The sequence below is a fragment of the Ascaphus truei genome, chromosome 3 (assembly GCF_040206685.1).
Source record: "Ascaphus truei isolate aAscTru1 chromosome 3, aAscTru1.hap1, whole genome shotgun sequence".
Classification (NCBI taxonomy): Eukaryota; Metazoa; Chordata; class Amphibia; order Anura; family Ascaphidae; genus Ascaphus; species Ascaphus truei.
In genome coordinates, this window is record NC_134485.1 from 337,858,093 (window position 1) to 337,875,816 (window position 17,724).

General features: G+C 43.5%; 1 protein-coding gene across 2 annotated transcripts in view; it reads right to left on the reverse strand.

The window, feature by feature from the left end:
* Positions 1–13,638, reverse strand: part of GALNT6 (polypeptide N-acetylgalactosaminyltransferase 6) — a 72,450-nt gene extending 58,812 nt beyond the window's left edge. The window contains exons 1-2 of one of the 2 annotated variants that reach the window (XM_075591635.1): positions 13,330–13,638; positions 7,846–8,018 (exon numbers count right to left, since the gene is read on the reverse strand). The gene's annotated coding sequence lies outside the window, so the exon portion shown is untranslated. The remainder of the gene's footprint in view (positions 1–7,845; positions 8,019–13,329) is intronic. The other variant, XM_075591634.1, reaches the window with a different exon arrangement.
* Positions 13,639–17,724: the final 4,086 nt, after the last annotated feature.

The window sequence follows — 17,724 nt, forward strand, 5'->3', positions numbered from 1 at the left end:
CGAGAGCGAGGGGGCGGTTGGGCGAGAGCGAGGAGGCAGACTTCCTTCACTACAAATTTATTTTAGCCTATTTCAAATCTGCCCTCTCCCAGGCTAAACAAACCTACTTTTCACTAATCAATATTCAGAAGTCTCTTTCACGCCGGCTCTTCTCTGTCTTGGACTCAGTACTCAGACCACTGTCTGTTACCTGTTTTTCTTCTCCCATTTCACCTCAAGACTTTGCTGTCCATTTCAAGAAAAAAGGTGGAATCTATACGCCAAGACGCCCTCTGTATTCTCGTCCCATCCTACACCTCTACCTAACTCTCCTCATGCCTTCCTTGACTCATTTTCTACTGTCACTGAAGAGGATGCATCATTGAGGACCTCCTCTTCCCCCTCTACCACCCTGCCCTCTTTATCCCATTCACCCCCCCCCCTCCATCTCCTAAAGCAGCTTGCTTCTAATATAATCCCTATGCTCACACACATTTCTAACACCTCTCTCTACACTGGTACCTTTAACTCCTCCTTCAAAACATGCAACAGTTATACCATTATTCAAAAAACAGCAAGCTTGACCCTACCTGTCTTTCGAACTATTGTGTTGTATCCCTCCTGCCTTTTGCCTCTAAACTCCTTGAACGTCTGGTATTCTCTCGCTTGCTCTATTTTCTCACCACCTATTCTCTCCTAGACCCTCTACAATCTGGCTTCCGCACTGCACACTCTAGTGAAACAGCCCTCACTAAAATAACCAAATGACCTCCCTGCTGCCAAAGACAGAGGTCACTACATTCTGCTCATATTACTCTTCCTCTCTGCAGCATTTGATACTGTGGACCACCCTCTTCTATAATTATTTGTTCTTGTATAGCGCTGCTATTTACGTAGCACTTTACAGAGACATTTTGCAGACACAGTCCCTGCCCCATAGAGCTTACAATCTATGTTCTTCACATTCTCCATACACTTGGTCAGTGTCAGATTTCCCATTAGGCCCGGACGGCAACATTTTGGGGTGGCAAAAATGTGCACCCATATATACATTTGCCGCCCTCTTGGGCCTGATGGGAAGACACTTAACTGGTGTCCGCCTCATTGCTGCCACCCTCCTTTCGAATCACAACGTCTTACGCCTAGGGGGTCACACTTGACTCCTCTCTCACATTCAAAAGTAGTTAAAACCTGTCGTTTTTTTCCTCCGCAATATTACAAAGATACGCCATTTCCTCTGTTGCTCGACTGATACAACTCTGACTCAGGCCCTCATTCTCTCCCGTCTCGACTACTGTAATATCCTGCTGTCCGGTCTCCCTGCCTCTTACCTGTCTCCCCTACTACAATCTATCCTAAATGCTGCTGCCAGAATACCTTTCCTAAATCTGTGCCAGCGTTGCCCCTGCGGAAATGTATCTCATGGTTTCCTAAAACGCGCGCGCACACACACCACTTTAAGAAGGTTTTACACTCTTCTGCCCCTCCTTACATCTCAGCCCCAATTTCTCACTATACACCATCCAGACTCTTGCGTTCTGTTCAAGGTTGTATTTTCTCTACCCTTTTGTGTCTAAACCCTCCTGCCGCCTTAAAATGTTCTCATTGACTGCCCCACACCTCTGGAATGTCCTTCCCCTCAATATCTGACTCACACCATTTCTATCCACCTTTAACACCCATCTTAAAACCCACCTCCCTAACAAAGCATGTGGCTAGCTCCATGAATGATACTATACACCTCATACCTTGGCCCCTTGCAGAACACCCTCCTACTGTCTCTGAACTTTCTCCCTACCAACTCGATTGTTAACTCTTCGGGGCAGGGAATGAATATAAAAATAAACTTTGGTTAGATATTGTTTATTTATACATACACCAGCATGTTTAAAATGTCAGCCTTTCATAGTATTAACCGGATCTCCAAATTTTAATTTTGTTTTTATGCCGGTCTCTTAAAGAAGCAATCCAAGCAATATTCTACAGTACATGTGATTTTTATTAAAAAAACAAAAACAAAAAAAACACAACGTGTAGTTTAATATAAATTAGTCTTTTTTTCCAAGCGACAAAAAAAAAAAAAAAGTGTAAGCTGTAATACTTCGCTCAAAGGTCTACATGTAGGTAATAAAAATGCCAGAGAGTTATTGGAAATCCACTAAACCCTCTGCATAACGCTTTTGAACAGACCGCAAAACACAAAAGCTAGATTACCGTCAATATTATGATCAACTGAAAACACTGGAGTTATAAAGTAACCTTGTTATTACATTGAGAGTTTTACATATTATACAGGAGCCGACGTCAGAAATGTGATAATTGAACTCGTACTGTACTCCAAATAATTTACAGACTAATCAACAAAAGTGTTGATAAACCAGAGGCAACAGGACACCCATCACTACATGCCAACTTCAGTACTAGTCCTCAGTGACTATAGGTCATCACCAACTACATCAATAGAAGAAGACAAATGTTGCATGTATTGCTCACTCCTGTGCATTCACATACTGTAAATGCTGCCTTTACATTTGGGAACAATCAATCCAGGACTAAAATGACAGCCACTGCAAGTACTATATGTACCGATTGAGCGTACTATACCATACAGAATCGTCTCCAAAAGTCTTTGCCCAGCATTTGGCATCATGATTTTCATACCATAGAACTCTTCTTACATTCACAGATCAGTCACGTGCCTATGTAGCAGCATACCCTAGCAAGGAGATAAGCAAGTATACTGGACAATGAGACAAAAGTAAATGTATTTAATGCTCAAGGTAGTTCATGTGATGAACTGTAAAATTGTTGCGTCTGGCGTCAAATATAAAAAGAGTGAAAAAAATATATATGTACAGTATGCACATTTGCAAACAAAAACACTCCTGCACTAGAAAAAAATTACAACGTTTCCAGATGCAACAGGATGTTCCACTATCTTATTCAGGTAACAAAATGGGCTTGACATTTGCAAATGTTGCTTAAAGAAAAAATGTGTTACATCGCTTTAAATATTTGTCATCAAGATACAGGTTTTGAATTTCTGGAGTTTCAAAATTTCCACATTAAGTTTTTTTTTTTTTTAATTGAATCTCAACACCTCACACACATCAAATCTGCATAATACTTCTCTGCCTTCCTCCCATTTGTTAGAGCCAATAAATAAGAATACCCATCACACAATTTGTTTTTTTGAAAATCCACAGAGAAGTTCCTCATTTTGTTTGTTTTCAAAGTGTTATAAAATTATCAACATTTAAATCACCAACTTCTCAGTAGGCGGCAAGAATGAAATGTACAGTACAGATCAGTGATATTCCAAAAGGATTTAGAGTGAAACACGTTAAAATGCCTGCACTGGTACAGGGAGCAAATGGTTCTCATGGAGTGGACACCTGAACCAAGCAAACAGCAATATTTAGTAGACATGGGCGAATGTGTCAATTCAAGATGCAAATTCTTAGCCCTTTTTTTTTTTTAAACAAAATTCAGTTTGCAGGCGGATTAGCGTTGAAAATTGATGCTCCTGAATCTGCCATCATTCTCCCTTCACGCGAATGTCATACCGGACAGAGAGAGTGCTAGTTTAGTAGAACCTCAAGTGCTAGATAGATTCCCTAAGGCCCCACTGCACACAACTGCATGCCCGCCTTGCGTCCTGGCGCACGTGCACGGCACTTCGCCGCGGTCTGTAGGCAGAGTTCCCAGGTGCGGGGGGGGGGGGGGGCGTGGCCAAAATGGGGCGGGTGGGCGCGGCCATGAAACAACAACAAAGCTGTAAACTACATTCAATGTAATTGATTACACAGATGCAAAACGTATCATAAAAATCTGACACGAGGCACCTTTTTGGAAACCTGATATACAGTATTGCTTACCTTTGTGTCTTTGAACATGTGTATTATTCTAGTGATTTACTATATAAATCAGCATGGTAGACAGAAACTATCCTCAGTGAAATATTAGGTCTGCAACACTGATTAAATTAGTGCAAATATGTTTTCATTTATGCGAAAGATTAACAACATTTATACACACCTCAGTTTTAAGCAAATAAATTACTCTTTTAATCAAGCTGCTATAAAATGTTCTAGTACAAAGCTGCTCTATCAATGCAAAAAAAATGCGCCTTCTCCGATTGGCTCCCTGGCGCACCATGTGACACGTCACTGCACGGGAACACAATCCTGTTGTAGCCCCTGACGGCTGACATGTCACAGTACGCAGTGAGCCAGGAAGTGAGGAGGCACCGGGGACTCACAGGAAGAAGGTAAGGAGCTGGTGAGGGGCGCGGTCGCGCGCGCCGCCAGCTGCAGCGGGGACCTACCCTAAATCAACATGTGGATAAGGAGCACACCTGGCAGAAATGCAAAGTATATTGAAATCACTCACGCCCAATGCCTCCTAAAAGATTTCCACAAGGCCTATCCTGACAAGCCACAAGCTAATGCACCGTGTGAGGGAGTGGGGATGGTCAGGCCCAACAGGATCAGAACTAAACTTCTGCTCCTCAGGGCAGCAAGTCTAGCAGTGAACTAAATCAGCTGCTGGTTATCTTCACTACCACAGCATACAGTACTTTGAGCACTACCACAGCATACAGTACTTTGAGCACTAACTACCACAGCATACAGTACTTTGAGCACTACCACAGCATACAGTACTTTGAGCACTACACAGCATACAGTACTTTGAGCACTACCACAGCATACAGTACTTTGAGCACTACACAGCATACAGTACTTTGAGCACTACCACAGCATACAGTACTTTGAGCACTACCACAGCATACAGTACTTTGAGCACTACCACAGCATACAGTACTTTGAGCACTACACAGCATACAGTACTTTGAGCACTACCACAGCATACAGTACTTTGAGCACTACACAGCATACAGTACTTTGAGCACTACCACAGCATACAGTACTTTGAGCACTACACAGCATACAGTACTTTGAGCACTACCACAGCATACAGTACTTTGAGCACTACCACAGCATACAGTACTTTGAGCACTACCACAGCATACAGCACTACCACAGCATACAGTACTTTGAGCACTACCACAGCATACAGTACTTTGAGCACTACCACAGCATACAGTACTTTGAGCACTACCACAGCATACAGTACTTTGAGCACTACACAGCATACAGTACTTTGAGCACTACCACAGCATACAGCACTACCACAGCATACAGTACTTTGAGCACTACCACAGCATACAGCACTACCACAGCATACAGTACTTTGAGCACTACCACAGCATACAGTACTTTGAGCACTACCACAGCATACAGTACTTTGAGCACTACCACAGCATACAGTACTTTGAGCACTACACAGCATACAGTACTTTGAGCACTACCACAGCATACAGTACTTTGAGCACTACCACAGCATACAGTACTTTGAGCACTACCACAGCATACAGTACTTTGAGCACTACCACAGCATACAGTACTTTGAGCACTACCACAGCATACAGTACTTTGAGCACTACCACAGCATACAGTACTTTGAGCACTACACAGCATACAGTACTTTGAGCACTACCACAGCATACAGTACTTTGAGCACTACACAGCATACAGTACTTTGAGCACTACCACAGCATACAGTACTTTGAGCACTACACAGCATACAGTACTTTGAGCACTACCACAGCATACAGTACTTTGAGCACTACCACAGCATACAGTACTTTGAGCACTACCACAGCATACAGCACTACCACAGCATACAGTACTTTGAGCACTACCACAGCATACAGTACTTTGAGCACTACCACAGCATACAGTACTTTGAGCACTACCACAGCATACAGTACTTTGAGCACTACACAGCATACAGTACTTTGAGCACTACCACAGCATACAGCACTACCACAGCATACAGTACTTTGAGCACTACCACAGCATACAGCACTACCACAGCATACAGTACTTTGAGCACTACCACAGCATACAGTACTTTGAGCACTACCACAGCATACAGTACTTTGAGCACTACCACAGCATACAGTACTTTGAGCACTACACAGCATACAGTACTTTGAGCACTACCACAGCATACAGTACTTTGAGCACTACCACAGCATACAGTACTTTGAGCACTACCACAGCATACAGTACTTTGAGCACTACCACAGCATACAGTACTTTGAGCACTACCACAGCATACAGTACTTTGAGCACTACCACAGCATACAGCACTACCACAGCATACAGTACTTTGAGCACTACCACAGCATACAGTACTTTGAGCACTACCACAGCATACAGTACTTTGAGCACTACACAGCATACAGTACTTTGAGCACTACCACAGCATACAGTACTTTGAGCACTACACAGCATACAGTACTTTGAGCACTACCACAGCATACAGTACTTTGAGCACTACCACAGCATACAGCACTACCACAGCATACAGTACTTTGAGCACTACACAGCATACAGTACTTTGAGCACTACCACAGCATACAGTACTTTGAGCACTACCACAGCATACAGCACTACCACAGCATACAGTACTTTGAGCACTACCACAGCATACAGTACTTTGAGCACTACCACAGCATACAGTACTACCACAGCATACAGTACTTTGAGCACTACCACAGCATACAGTACTACCACAGCATACAGTACTTTGAGCACTACCACAGCATACAGCACTACCACAGCATACAGTACTTTGAGCACTACCACAGCATACAGTACTTTGAGATTGAACCTTGAAACCTAAAGATTCCATGATTTGATGATGTTCTCTCACACAAAATGTAAGTCTGCTTCACTTATCAAGTTGGTAACAGTTCATTCCGCTTATTGTAATATTTCTCTGCCTTTTGCTTGGTACTCGAGATGATTTTTTTTTTTTTTTAATAAGAGTTTAGATACATTAATCTGCCTCTTTGCAGGTGCATTATTCGTAACTAGATCAATAATGTAAGATAATCTCTCCCATCGTTCTTCAAAACTTCAGAAGAAGCAAAAAGAATGCTTAAAGAACATTGCAATTATTCCCCGTGACCTATATCCCTTTCACATTGTTTGCCGAGAGTTTATTAGGATTTCTCAGAGGTAAATAAAGTGACAATGACCTGGGGACAGATTTTAGAACACAATCTGCCCTTGTTCAGGATGTGGACACAAACGTGATCAAGACATTGCATGAACATGCTCTTTTGTGATTGTGTATTTTGGCTTTAGTTTTCCGACTATCATTTCTCTAAATCTGGCATGGATAATTCTGTGTAATCCGGTAGCCAATTCACTTTTCTACTTTCCACTCCAATATTTCCACACTGTCTGGGTTTGTCACGGAGTACTAGGTTTAATGCACCCAGAGAGATGGGTTCTTTAGGTGAAAAAGAAGTCCCGTAAACATTTCAGAAGTTTATTTTGCTTCAACATTTAAAAAGACTGGGGGTTGGGCGCAGCTGTAGAAGGTTACTATGTTTCTTCAGATAGAGTGCAACATTACAATGAACAGTGCTAATATAAATATATATATATATAGTATTAGATTTTTGTGGAACTGGTTCTTCTGCTGAAAGCTGTCCCACACCCATTCAAGCAACAACAATTGACTGGACAATCTGATGAGTGGATTAGTATCAGCTTTTTATTTTATATTTTACTGCTTTACCTGTTCAATTTTATATTGATATTATTTATAGTCTTTGTTTATATTATACATTTATTATTTATCATCTGACGCTACTAGTTTTTTGATATATATATATATGTATATATATATATATATATTTTTTTTTATTTTTTTTTTTTAAACAGCTTTTAAACAAATGTAGTAAAGAAAGCACATTCAACTTATGTACAATTAGTAACAACTTACTTGTGGGTGTTTTCCTAACCTGTTGTCACATAATTAAGTCACTGGCCTGTAAAGTGGAGGACATCTTTCCAGGAACCCCGACACTTGTGCGTGACTGTGGGCAAATCAACTCTTTGACACGGATTCCAGAAAATTGTTTACATGGCTTCTGGGCAGGTATGACCCGAATTGTTCTATAACCAAGTGAAAGGAGTTTGTACATTTGTCAAAAACTTTGCCACAAGTGAAAAGGTGTAGATTACACAATTGATGTAGGAAATGAAGGGCTATATTGACTAAGCTCCGATAGGGGGTACTGGAGCTTGTTCCCACGGCAACAGTCATTGACTTATATGGCAGTTAACGTGGGATCGAGCTCCAATACCTTATATTTTAGCAAATCACTCCCCAAAATGTAAACCATTAAAAAGCTTCTGTAAGAGGAAACAGAAGAGCATATTCTGGTAACTAGTACTCTGCTCTACTGCCTCCACAGGATGTCATGTATTATGTTGCAGGAACTCATTGTTGTGCTGACATTTCCAGTACTATTACGTGGCAACCTGAAAATGAGTCATTTACCTACACGTGGATTTACCATCAGCATTATTACGTTTGCAAATACTTTCTTGTTACAGTTACGCTCAGAGCTCTCCAAACTAAACCCAGGAGATACCTAAAACACCTGTGGCTTTTGGCACAGACGTGGAAACTGTTACAGCTCAGCCATCCCAAACCACTGATCCTGGCAAAATGATTGTGTGCCAAAGTAAATACTTGCATGTTACAACTTTTGCAAACATATTACAAAGCGGTCGAATTGGTATTTAAAACCTACACCATTTGCTCATTCAAAAAAAAAAAATACATACTGTAATTAAAAATCATATGCAAAGTGAAGCTGGGATACTATTCTTTCTACAATAGTAAAGACTAGCAGATAACCTCACCCGTGAACAATTGTAGTTCAGGCAGATTAATACTAAACCTTTTACTTGATTTACACCTCTAAATTATTAAAGAGCTGGTTGGATACCATGGTATTTATGAACTTTCTGCAATAATAAAATCAGCTGTTCAATGGGGCTAGTAAAAGCCTCGTGTTAGATCAGAGGATTCTCATTTTCTCAACCTTTTTGGAGGAGGGACACTTACTGTATGGCATATTTTTGAAATATCGGGGCACCCCTGCTTATCAGACCTAGCGCACAAGCACAAACCTACCACCCTCACCTGTTTCTTAAACACTCCACATTCAGCTCCTTGTCACACTTCATCCAACCCTTTTTCTCAATACACTTGACATTCAACAAGCCCCCTCCTCACATACTGTATCACACTCACCCGCCTTCTCCATCACACACTCAGTATTCACCTCACTTCTCTCTATATACACTCAAACCCCACACACAGACCATCCTCTCCCCTCGTATACACACAAACACACACTTTCCCGGGTTCCAGGACTAGAGAGTTACATCCACCCCCCTCGGCAGTATTGCGAGCACCCCCCCCCATTCACACCTCACGAGCCCCCTCTATTTCCCCTCCTCTTGCCATGAATTTCTTTCACCTCTGTCTCACTCCCTTTTTTCCCCCTCACTCCCCACCTCTCTCTCCTCTCCCTCGCCCCACCTTCCTTCAAATTACCCCACAAAATACATACCAAAAAACCCTACCCCTAAAATGCATAACCCCTCCCCCCAATACATAATAAAAATACCCCCACCCCCCACTCTATATAAAAAAAAAAAATACCCCCACCACCCAATACATATAAACACCACCCACTCTAAATAAAAAATTAAATAAAAAACACACAACAACAACCACACCACACAAACCCCTCCCCCAAATATATATACAAAATACCATACCAGTTCACCACACAAAGCCACGACAACCCCCTCCCCAAACAAGGCCTGTTTCCACACACCTAAAACATGTCAGTTGCACAGGGGCTGTCCCCCACACTGGCTGGGGGTGAAGAGGCTGCAATGCAATTCATGTCTCTCCTCTGTGCCGGACTGAGAATATACATGGATAGCAGCCTCTTAGTCTCCAGACAGCCTTTAGAGCAGCTGGCAGGGTGTTTCCCTGGGGGCCACAGCACCACTGGCAGAGGGTCATGGCACACCAACATACCAAGGAATCCTGGTTGAAAGTTAGATGATCAGTGGAGCTGCTATCTTAAGTTTGAAAGGTCTTGGGTTCTAGAATAAGAATTGTTCAGGCAACAATACATCATAATCATGCTCTAACCAACTAATGTTCTGCCAGCATGTGGCAATATTATACCAGATTCAGCACTAAATGCTATATCAAGTATGTAATATCCTGCATTACATTGCTATAAACTGTGTGATCACGGTGGTCAGTGGTGATGGCTATAGATGTAGCTCATGCTATTCATTATTTCTCCTGGTAACACAATATATACAATTTTTACATAATCATAGTTTCTACACGATTCAGTGGCACATTATGTCACAATATAATTTCAGTATGTCACACCAAAGACAACACTGAAGCCTGCTACTCCTGTACATCTGTAAACTGTCTGGTTTCCATGACTCAGATTCTTGGCTTTTGCTACACAGAAAATGTTTCGTCATCATGAAAGTGGAAATTGTGCGTGTCAGATTTTTTCCCCTCCCACACCGAAGTGTCAATCTGTTTGATGATGATCCACAATGACCTCAAAGGGTTAAAATGTAAGGGGTAAATTCTATTTAGTTCGAATTGGACGTTGAATGGGGATTTTCAGTCAAAATCCATCTTAAAGTCTATGGGGATTTTTGTGCTAAATACAGCAGGGAAGGCCACTTTGCACTGTATAGAATGTACCCATTAACCTACAGTTCTAGTGAAACCTTTTGTTCTGCTTAGAGCCCTATTAGGCAGAGATGTGTCAAATCCACAAAACAGGCTCTTCTACTAAGACAAACAGGACAGTCCAGTAGAACTGCCAACACAATGAAGAAAATAATAATATAAAGGAGATGTGCCTAAGCATTCATATACGGTTTGTAGTTATTAGTGCAACATATTAGTAGTATTCCATTGTGAACAATGACCAAATCATTGTTTCTGCTACAGTACATTAATCAATGACAAAAAAATATTTTAAAATGTCCATGTTAAAGGCTGCTGTTTTTTTTAGGGGTAAATTAATGGTATATTTAGCAAAAGCAACTACTGCTTAAATGGTGTAAAAATGCAAACATAGGTAACATTGCGGGTGACCTTCAGGTTACAGGAAATACTATACAATGCATGCCCAACAATAGAGACTTGGGGGGGGGGGGGGGGAGGGGGGAACAACAATATTAATTCTAATTAGTACGTTGTAGTGCACTTTTTCAGAAGTGATCACAAACGTTTCTTTACCATAAAGTAGTATGCTTTTCATGTACTTGCACTTGTTTGCTTTACAGGGTGGAGGACGATTTCCAGAGTCAACAAAAGGGTTCTGGACAAAACTAGAATGTACAGTATTTAGTTAGGCTCCAGAAAAGCAATGTGCCCAAGGCTTTTCTAGCGGGGATTGGTACATTTATTGGAAAACGGATACAAATAATATTGACATTTAGATTCCTCTGGAAGTTAAACTCTACCAATATTAAAAATGACTTCTGAAATAAATATCAAAATCGATTTCAATGAAACGCAGACATTTGCAAAGGATATCATGGTCCTACCTGGTCTTATAAAAGTTTGCCAATTTTAACTGGGCTACAGATTGTGGACTAGAGAAAAATAAATAGGGAATACGTATCAAGTCAGAAATGGGATTGGAATAACCAGATTGCATATGAAAATGTAACCAAACTAGGTATTGATCCCGGCACCTGGGTGCAGAGAGGGTTGTTATAGCAGATCCACAACACAAAATCCTCTTGTGGTAAAAACACGTACTAGCACCGAGGTTCTGCCATATAGGATGATATGCAGAACCTCACAGTGGTTAGTAGAGCAATTTGGGGAAAAGTTGTTCCATGCAAAAATGATAAGAATATGCATTGTCATGTGTGTCTTCTATTGTACCAGTATTCATCTTCCTTTGCGCCAGCTAAAGAAACTCAAACATTTCCATACATATGAACACTGAAAATTTACCGAGGGAAAAAATGAGGGCACATTACGTCAGCTTAATACATATTTGCCCACTAGTCACTTTCCAAAAGATCCAAGTTTAAGCATGTCAAACCATGAGAAAAAAAGTTATCATATCAAACAGAGATGACGTATGTTTTCCCACGTCACAGTCCACAGTACAGTATTTACCTCAGGTTTGGAGAAGAATCTGAGATATTCTCCTTTATAGATGGTTACCATGGTTTCGAGTACACCTACAAAACCTATCCCCAGTTAATGGGGAAAGTCCATTATACCTGTAAACACGCAGTCAGAATGATTCACTCACAGTACAGTATCAACTCAGGTGTTCAAGGGAGTAATTGTATCAAAGCCTGTACAGCCCACACCATAAGCATTTTACCACCCGCTCCCCCCTCCCAAAAAACATACAAACAAAAAAACCACACAAAGGAAAACAAGTTTGCAGAGCTCTTTGTTTATAGTAAAAAGTGAAAATGCAAAAGGAAGAGGTTAACTCAGGCTTTGATTCAGCAAAGGTCCAGCCTCCGTCACAAGCAATATTTTAACTACTTCTATGCTGATGTGGCCTATACCACACTGCGAGACAGGATGTCACTTGTTCCTCCAGCACCAAGCTTTCTGCTACAAAACCTTATTTTCATATATCGCTTACATGTGGTTGTACTAAAGTTCACTGGGACAAAAACCTTTGTCTACCTGTATGTTTAGGCAGAAACATTTATTAATTGTAACTAAAAAAAGAGATCTGTATGCAAGGAAACCAGTATATTTTAAAACCAACACCATGTTTAATATACAGCATCTCAAAACATGAACTTGTCTCATCGCAAAAAAAATAAAATAAGACAATATAAAATAACACAGAGAAACACAAACATTTACAGTAGGTGCATCTAGCCATGTTCCACTCTCTCACTGCATCCTATGCATACAGTATGACAGGTCTTCAGAAAATAAGATTTGTGGCAGCTATATTACCATAAGAGGGGGGGGGGGGGGCATTATTCTGAATAAATTGTTCTGAATCATTCAACTGAGAATTTATGTAAATAGCAAGTACTGTATGATAGGTCATTACAATTCTAAGTTTCAAACTTGAGCAGGAGACAGACAATATACTTCTCACCTTTGAACATTCTATCCTGACAGCAACTGGTGTAAAATACCTGAGACTTACATGCAACTGTGAAATAAACCAAATGTCACACTCACACAGCAGGAGAATATACATGTATTATACAAACCAGTTTCTTCTTTCTAGAGACCTAATGTCAATATACAATCAATTTGCAGACTTACTTTATACATGGGTTAGTTCAAAGCTGATTTTCAGTTCAATCAAGCAACAATACAGTATAAGGTAATAGGTGAGGGTCACCTTACCTTTTGTCTTTAGCTGAGCAGCACTTGGAGCTCCCTGTGAGTAAATTAAAGTAAGAAGACAGCCCAGATGATGGGCTGAGATGAATTAGATGTATCTGATACAGGATACTTCTGGTGCAGACAAGGAAATGGCTGAGGAACTTCTAAGCTTGGCAAGCTAGTATTTGAGCTGTCAGTTACTTCTAACAGACTGCTGCTTCTTAACCACACTTAAATCATTCAGGAAATGATCTGATGTTAGCGAGAAGTCTGAAGGAGGGTGCAGGCTGTAACACACAGGAGACACCAGCAAATGTGATGAGTAAAGAGAGGCAGAAAACAAAGCATTACCTGCTCAGATAGGGGCGGATCTCAGGGAAATTTATCAAGCAGCCAAACAGGTGTATCCTAGGGGGAGGCAGGAAAGGATTCCTCTGGGTCCTACAGCCTACTTTACGAGAGAGATCATTGTTGATGGGGTTGCTGCTGATTCAGCAAGGAAATGGGTTACTTGTATTATGGTATTTTAGTATTAGTTTCCCAAATTGGTGTTAATGTAGCAACCTCTCTGTAATTTGTAGTCTGCAGAATATCCTTCTGACTGCTTTTGAGGCTTGTAGTGGCAGATCTGATCTGTGATGCTTTTTCCTAATGTTTACACAAGTTTAGTTCACTAATCCTTGTACTTTATTATACCTTGTGTAGGGATGTCTAGTTTGCTTCCCTTCGCTGCAGCGTGTCTTCAAAGAGAGTTTTTGGGAGGTCCCAGGCGGCACAACAGCATAGGGCGCCGCCATGTTGTTGCGCAATAGTTAGAGGCACTGTTAGAGCGGCGGGAGGTCGCACATGCGTAGTGCAAGCGCGCGAACGGCTGACCAATAAGTAAGAGGCTCAGCCAGTAACTACAACTCCCAGGAGCCTTAGCGCAGTCACCTGACGGCAGGGAGTGAATAGGAGGGCCGGATTCGCGGGAGGCAGGAAAGGGAAGCATGGGGGAGAGACCACGCTAGCCAGAGGGCACCGGAGGAGCAAGGGAAGAGGTAGTGTGGGCGCAGGGGGTCCGTGACCCACCTGCATAGGTTAGATCTTCCCCATAGGCCCCAAGATATTCCTTGAGTCACCGTAGATTGTGATGCTGCAGGGACGCCCTGTAGTGATAGCTACATCAGCCCTTACTGTATAACCGATAGGGACAAGTGTGCGGAGCTGAGGTTGGTGCTAGTCGTCTGGTACCAGGCTGCTGTGTATCGTGAACTTGGAGAGACTACGCTGGATCGGCTGATCCTTTTTGAAGTTGTTACCGGTCACTGCAGTGACCGGAAGGTATTTACTAAAGTGCACCAACACCGGTCAACAGGCGCTGATCCCGCCTTAGGGAACACTCTTTGGGGACACTAAGTGGAGTGGCCAAAGGACTGAGCCTATATACATATTACAGTTACATGGACACGGTGTGGGGGCACGCGGTGACGGGACAGGACATTTCTCCTTATGAGAGTGGCTGAGCCACTAGTGTTATAGTATAAGTTAGTTGATGTGTGTTATATGTGTTATTGCTATACCTATAAGATAAGGCTCTATCCGTACGTACAGTAAACCGTTATAACCTGATGTGTGTTGCTATTGTTCTTACCCAGGGGAATCTTACGCAATGGGGATCCTGGGTAAGTGGAGGCGCTGCCAATAGGATAACTCTTACCCCAGGCTCCCAGTTAGCGGAGGCCCAGATCTCCTTGAGCCAACAGGTGTGTGCAGTACCCGTAGAGCGTAGGAAAGAGGGATTCACTTGTATTTTAGCATCTGCTCTGTAAAATGATGTGTATATGTGAACATACATATATTGTAAGTATAGCAATGGCTGGTCCAGCTATCTCTCTACCTTCCCTGTCATATAATTTCTAATAAGGCACAGACAGTGACAGGCTATCCTATGGGGTTTTCCCCCTCCTCATGCTGACTTCCTGAGTGACGGAGTTGTGGTGCATATATTGGCCCCTCCCTCTTTGAGCTACAGGAAGTGCCTAAATCATAGTATGAAGTTCAGCCCTTAGGGATGGGTCCTTCAGTTAGTGATTGGGGTTCCAGACTATCCCTTCATGGGGTAGGAGTTCTGAGCTCTCCTCCCGGCTGAAAGTGAGACATGTGCTCAGTCCCTCATGGGCTGAGGCACTTATCTAACCCAGAGAGGCCTCGCCATTACCCGCAGGCCTGTACCATCCAGAAGCCAGGGAGCCAGGGATTACCTTTCAACTGGAGCATACGCTGTAACAACACCAGCAGTGGCTGCTGTAATAAAGACTATACTCATTTATACTTCTGTCTCCGTGGCAGCCTGTGTGGAGGGAGGTATTGAGAGTAAGGACTGTCATTGCGGGACCGCCTTCAGCCTTGCGGAAGCCCACTATGTCTGGAGGCACTGTCACAAAGAAGTAAAGAACCAGAGGAATCCCCAAAAGTCTTCCTGTCTTCCCCCACTACATTGCGGGTACCTCAGCTCTCCTGTACCTAACAGGTAATCAGCACTACACCTAGCAATAGCCATAACAAGATCTCCCAGAGAGGGGGGGAACATGTGCTACAAATGGAGGCGCTGCTGAGATGGGCAGGCGTTAGATCATTTTGCACTGACAGCTAGATGTAATACCACAGGGCTGGCCCCCGATGCTACCCCAGGGACCCAGGCACCCATTTTATGTCAAGGAAAGGGGGAGTCTCTCCTCGAGGTGTCACCGGGAGGGGCCCTTACCAAAAGAGACTTTGGGGTGCACCCGAGGGTATGGTACCAGGGAGCGTGGGTACCCCTCATCATAGTCCAAGATAGAGACAGAACAACCCTTGCCACGCACCGTGAGGAACCTTGGGCACCTGTGCACAATGAACTGTGCGAGTTGGGGAGCACCTCGGGGCGTCACCAAGGAGCGTGTACCCTTCATCATACTTTTGAACATAGGCCAGGGCCTTCACAACGTACCATGAGAACCCTTGGGTACCAATACACATAGAATTTGTTTCTGGGACGGGACCCTTCAAGCTCTGGGGCTGTGAGGACTCGCCATCCTGACGGCTGGAGACCATCTGCTCACCTCAAACCTGCTGCTGTGTCTGACACTCAGGAAGCGCAGTCTCACGGTCCTGCAAAGCGCACGCGGATCTTGCGCGGTCTGTCTGCCCGGCAACAGGTTCTGGTCCCGCCCCTCGCTCTGACGCTCAGCGGTTGTGCTCGTCCAACCTCCCCTCTGAAACACGCCCCAGTCTCCACCACCGCCCTGCTGATGGGCAGGACCGGCATGGGAGTGTCTTGCGCACCGGACTCCGCCCCCTGACCTCTGTAACACGCGTGGGTCGGCGCGCGCTCAGTCCCGCCTCCCTTACTGATCAGGCTGTAACATAGGGCACACCTGTGTGCACCAGCAGCCTATGGGATTTGGTTTCCGCCCTACCTTTTCATTGGAGGATCTCCCTTTATATACCCTATTGTTCCTGACTCTCATTGCTGAGCATAGTGTGACGCTAAGCCTTGCTGCATTCTGTTCCTGATACCTTGCCTTGCCTTGCCTGATTTCCTGTTGTTGCCTGACCTGCTACCCTCCTTGGACTCCGCACCTCTCCTGATCCGGTTATGAATGACCATTCTTCTGTCTCCAGTCCTGACCTTGGCTAGTACTCCGATGATCCGTTACTCTCCTATCCTGAACCTGGCTACGTACCCCGACGATCCGCTACTCTCCAATCCAGAACTTGGCTACGCGCCCCGACGATCCGCAACTCTCCACTCCTGATTTGGTAAGTACCCTCAACTACTCTCACATCTATAATCCTGACCTGGCTTGCGCGAAAAATCTACATCCTAGGCGCGCCCGCGTGGCTGTGGGTTGGCGTTTCTCAATTCCCTACCTCAGCCCGCGGTCGTGCTTCATTTGTGGTGAGCTACGCGTTACAGAGGCAACCTGTGCACCAAGCATGACGTACTGTGCTTCTGGGGGCGTACCCGGTGGGAAATTTATCCCGGGAGCATGTTACCCCACATCTTTGTTCTACAAGGAACGGGCCTCTTACAACGTACCGTGAGGGACCTTGTGCACCTTTGAGGCGGGCCTCTGATGCATCACCAGGGACCCCGTGTACTTGTATTCTAGCTCTATTGCAGTGCTCTGAAAATAGAGTGCATAGTAAAGTCAAGATGGCGCTCCCACCAAAACAGTGGGACCGCGTGGGTTGTAAGAAGCAAGTAAATATTTTCTGTAAAAAGTTTGTAACAAGTTGCAACCTATTCAGCAGCAAAGTGTAGCCACACCTGTCTTTGTGACTGGCTCATCCGGAGCCTGGCCACTACTTGGTCCATCCCATCCCCAACTTCGTGTTCCACCTAGGGGAGGAGTCATGCCTTGTGACCAATCAGGAGTTTCAACCTATGGG